The sequence below is a fragment of the Tenrec ecaudatus genome, chromosome 1, assembly GCF_050624435.1.
Source record: "Tenrec ecaudatus isolate mTenEca1 chromosome 1, mTenEca1.hap1, whole genome shotgun sequence".
NCBI classification, from domain to species: domain Eukaryota; kingdom Metazoa; phylum Chordata; class Mammalia; order Afrosoricida; family Tenrecidae; genus Tenrec; species Tenrec ecaudatus.
Genome location: NC_134530.1, coordinates 10,226,078 through 10,231,181, shown reverse-complemented (window position 1 = coordinate 10,231,181; position 5,104 = coordinate 10,226,078). Strand labels below are relative to the sequence as shown.

The following is a 5,104-nucleotide window of genomic DNA, read 5'->3' as shown; positions in this document are numbered from 1 at the left end:
GGTTCTAGTGTCACTGCTGCTACCAGTTCCCCCTTCTCCCTCTCCCACTCCCCTCTCTTTCTGTGCCCTCAGGGAATCATTGCTCCCATTCTTTTTAAAAATCATTTTATTGGGGGCTCATACAACTCTTATCACAATCCATCCATCCATCCATCCATTGTGTCAAGCACATCTGTACATTTGTTGCCCTCATCATTCTCAAAACATTTGCTCTCCACCCAAGCCCCTGCCATGAGCTCCTCATTTCCCCCCTTCCTCCCCACTCCTCCCCACTATGAACCCCTGATAATTTATAAATTATTATTTTGTCATGTCTTACACTGTCTGACGTCTCCCTTCGCCCACTTTTCTGTTGTCCATCCCCCAGGGAGGAGGTTAAATGTAGATCCTTGTAATTGGTTCCCCCTTTCCACCCACCTTCCCTCCACCCTCCCCATATTGCCACTCTCACCACTGGTCCTGAGGGGTTCATCTGTCCTGGATTCCCGGTGTTTCCAGTTCCTATCTGTACCAGTGTCCATCCTCTGGTCTAGCTGTATGTGTAAGGTAGAATCGGGATCATGATAGTGGGGGGAGGGGAGGAAATATTAAAGAACTAGAGGAATGTTGCATGTTTCATCATTGCTACACGTCACCCTGACTGGCTCATTACTCCCCCTCTTAAACAACAGCTGAGCTGAATTAGTCGAGACGGTCTGCCTTGAGCATGTACTCTTTTAAGACTTTAGCTCTGTGAGATCAGTGACAAACACGGAAAGGGTCGATGGAAGCTGAAAGGGCAGGGAGTTGACCTCCCTGGGGAGGAGCAAGTGGTAGAGAAGGGTGCTGGGAGACAGCTGTCCAGGTCACAGAAAGGAACGCATGCGCCTGAAGTGCATGCATGCACACCATTGCACGGGGCTGCGCCCCGAGGCCTGTAATCTCGACAACAAAGGTGTCAAACAGCGGTTCTCGATCTGTGGGTCGCAACCCCTTTGGGGGTCAAACGACGCTTTCACAGGAGTCGCCCGATTCATCACAGTAGCAAACTGACAGTGATGAAGTAGCAACGGAAATAATTTTATGGTTGGGGCGGGGGGGGGGGGGCGCGGTGTCAGCATGAGGAAATGTATTGAAGGGTCGCGGGATGAGGAAAGTTTGAGAACCACTGGTGTCAAAAAATATATATAACTAGGAACGTGGAGCTGCAAAATGCCACTCCCGCAGTGCAAAGCGGGTTGCTGTCCCCTTCCGCCACCGCGGAGGAAACCGAGGCACTGAAAAGGCGATGGGTCTCATGGGGTCAAGGTCAAGGCTGGATCGGGGTTGGAACATGTGCCTTCTGGCACTCTGCCAGTCACCTCATCCCTGACCCCTCCTTTCCAGGGGGTGTGGTGTGCTGGGGGAAGCACTTCCTTGTTGTTCTTCTCTGGTTGTGAACAGGGACGGAGGGGTGACTGTGCAGAGTGGTCCTCATGGGCAATAAAGCAACCGCCTTCCAGTGAAAGGGTGGACAGGGAGGAGGAGCAGGGGAGAGAAGTACATGATGGAGAATGAATATATCAACGAGCCAACAAGCCCCGGTGAGTGAGTGTGTGTGTGTGTGTGTGTGTGTGTGTGTGTGTGTGTGTGTGTGAGAGCTTCCAGTCTTAGGGTGGGGGTGAACGGGCAACTCACTGGGATTATGTTTGACCTGGTTCAGAGGTGATATTCTGGGGCCAGAGACCTGCGGAGAAAGGCCCTGGAACTTTACAGATGCATCGTCTCAGGAGCACAGCAGGTACTGTGTGGGGTGGATGGTCCGGGGCAGGGCCTGGGGCGGTGGGAAGATGGTGACCTCTCCAGGAGGGGCAGAGAGAACTCTGTCCCTGAGCTCCCAGCTCTGCCGGTCCTGCAGGCTGTCTGCCCCGAGTCTCCCTGCCTCTGCTGCTGCTTCTCTTCTTTCTGGGCCTCGTCTTCGTGCTCCTGGTGGTCACCCAGGTGCAAGGTGAGTGAGGGGCTGGGCCTGCGAGTGCTGGGAGAAAGGGGGCCTGGGTCCCTTGGGGTTTCCCTGTTGGATGGCCCTTGCCCTTTCCAGAGTCCCTAAACCCACCAGGACTGAGTGCCCGGACTCCACCTGCCTCCCTGTGTGACCATGGGCAGGGCACTGTCCCTCTCTGAGCCTGTCCTCTGTCCTGTGCAATGCTGACTGTCTCTGTAGTGGGGGCCTGGGCTCTCCGGGAGGATGGGGCTGGGCCGGGCACAGGGTCAGGTGTACAGTCAGCGCTCAGGAAGGAGGGGTGCTGTGCTCTATTGCAGTTTACAGGATCCATCAAGTCCTGCAGAGGGAGAAGGGGGACCACCCAGGGAATGCCAGTCTAGGTAAGGGGCTGGGCACTGGTCCTGAGCGGGAGGGGGCCCCAAAGCCCATCTTTGAGCCTCATGCAAGTCCCTTACAGTACCATGGGGTGTGGGTTAGGGCACTCGGAGCCCAAGAGGAGGCCTTGCTCCTAAACCTGGCAGGTAATGAGCACACACCAGGTGCTCCCTCAGAGCCCCTCCTTCTCCCAGGTGCTGTCTCCTGGGCCCCCAGGAGGGACCCGGGGGACCACCAAGGAGATTACAGAACAGGTGAAGGGCTGGATGCTGGGGTCCTAAGTGGGATGGGGCTTTGGTGCAGCATGAACCCCAACAAGCCCTGGGAGAAAGATGGGAGACAGGAGCAGGGGAGGAGATTGGACCTTGGTGTGATATCCTGCGGGCTGTTGTTGGGCAAGTTAGTTTTGCGGCCTCAGTTTTCTCGGCTGTGAAATGAGCCGGGGAGTCCCTGTGAGAGCCATGTCCTGGTGTCCTCCCGGGGCCTCCTCTGCACAGCGCTGCACAGAAGGTGCTTGCCAGAAGGCGACCGGCCTTCCCCTTCTTCTCTCGTTCCTCCCCAGCACTTCAGGAGTTGCAGGGGATCCGCCAACAGCTCACCTGGCTGAATGCCTCCTTGGGTGAGAGATCTCGGGGTCCATCGCGTGGGCTTAGGACCTGCCTCTGCAGCCCGCGTCTTCCGGGGGAGACCATGACAGACCTGAGCTCTTTCTCACGGGTGCACGGAGTGGGTCCCTAACTACCGGGGCCCTGCCTCTCCCCCCACCATCCCCTCCCCAGGATTCCCAAGGGCTGATGCAGGGGGGTCCAGTGACATGTCCGTCTGCCCTGCTCCTCCTCTGTAGCCGGCCTCTGCCGTCCCTGCTCCTGGAACTGGGAAGTCTTCCACAACAAGTGCTACTTCCTCTCCCAGACTCAGAAAACGTGGGACACGGCTGCCTCCCACTGTCAGGGCCTAGGGGCCCAGCTCCTGATCATCAACAGTGCCGAGGAGCAGGTGGGCCCGGCAGGGTTCCCCAGGCAGGCGCTGGCTCCTGCCGCTGGTCAGCCAAAGGCCTTCTACCACCCTCCACCTCCCTCTGAGCGGTGGTGGCCCAGATGCAATCAGCAAAGACTGCCTGGAGGAGGACACGCAGGCCTGGGGAGGTCACGTGGGTGGGAAACGCCGGGACCCTCGGGAATCATCCACGATCCCTCCCCAGACACGCGTGCCTGGTCCGAGACACAGGGCAGCACACTGACACACACGTGCCTCCTCAGCTCACAGCTGTAGCCCGCACAGCGTAACAGGGTGGGGTGGGGGGAGGGGCGCGGGAGGTTAGACTGCAGAAGGGACTTCTCCTGATGCCCCCTCCCCTGCAGAAGTTCCTTTCGACCTGGAACTTCAGGAAAGATGACCGTATCTGGATCGGCCTCACCGATGTCCACAGTGAGGGCAAGTGGCACTGGGTGGACCACACCCCTCTCGAGACCAGGTGAGCCCCGGAGAGAAAGGTCTGGAAGGGCTCCTCCCCCCCTCCCCCCATCCCAAGAGGAAAGACGGGCATCTGAAAAGCATGCAGCGCCCTGGTCACCTCCCGGAGGACTCTGATTCACTAAGTGCTGGTCAGGGGCCCAGGGAGCCTCATTGTCCCCTCACAGAGCTGGTTGGATGGAGGGGTCATTGTTTGAACTCTGAGCCCCTCCGCACCGCCCTTGGCCCTAGAAAGGCCACCGTTCCAAACTCAGGGCCCAGGGCGTTGGGGCGGGCCGTGGGTCAGGCCGTGGGTCAGGTGGGGGGCTCATGGCTCTGATGGGCTTCACAGCTTCTGGCTCACCGGCGAGCCCAACAACATCGGGGAAGAGGACTGCGCGGAGCTGTTCAAGGACGGCTGAAACGACAGCCCGTGTAACTCCAACAACTTCTGGATCTGTGAGAAGCCCGCGACCTCCTGCGGGGCCCCCTGAGCACCCCTGCACCCCCAGGCTGCAGAGCCCCGGCCACTTGGGCACCTTGCTGCCACCCAGCCCCAGCCTCTCATGGTTTTCCCTTTGCTCAGTTCCCATCCTCCTTCGGAGACCCCCTTCTCCTCTGAGACCTGCTCCCCAACTTCTCCACTGACGGGAGATTCCTGGCTGCAGCGAAAACTGTTTCCCCACAGCCCCCCTTGACGTCTCGGTAATAAAGTCACCCCTGGCATTTTGAGTCCCAGTCAATGTGTCCTTGCTGACCTGGCCACAGTGGCCAGGACTCTAATTCCGTCACCGCAGGCTGGTGGTAGGTGCCGGCGATCCTCTCTGTGTGGCAGCACAAAGCACTGCCCTGCCCCATCCTCCTGCTGCGTCCATCCATCTCACCCAGGGCCTGCCCCTTTTCTGGTGCCCCTCTATTTTGCCAAGCCCGGTGTCCTTCTCCCGGGGCTGCTCTCTCCTGGTAAGCACGTGAGATGTCGTCTTGCCATCCTTGCTTCTAAGGAGCTCTCTGGCTGCACTTCTTCGAGAACAGATCAGTTTGTTTGTTTTTTTACCTTCTGGCGATCCATGTTTCTTTTGACCCATTTTAAAGTTGGGCTCGTTTTTAATATTTTCCTGCTTTCTTTTCCATTGAGGTTTTCCTCTGCTTTATTCTGTTATTTGTTGTTAGCTTTTGTTTGCTTGTTTTGTTGTCTTTCTATGTTTCTCAGTATATGATATCCAGAGTGGGTGGAGACAGTGTCTGGATAAATGGTTTCTTGGGGGTAGGGCCAGGGAGGTTGAGGGGGACTGGGGGGCTAATAACGAGGAGCACAAG

At 57.6% G+C, this 5,104-nt stretch overlaps 1 pseudogene; it reads left to right on the top strand.

Annotated features, from left to right (window-relative positions):
• Positions 1-2,203: 2,203 nt before the first annotated feature.
• LOC142439430 (CD209 antigen-like protein 2) lies at positions 2,204-4,413 on the top strand (annotated as a pseudogene).
• Positions 4,414-5,104: the final 691 nt, after the last annotated feature.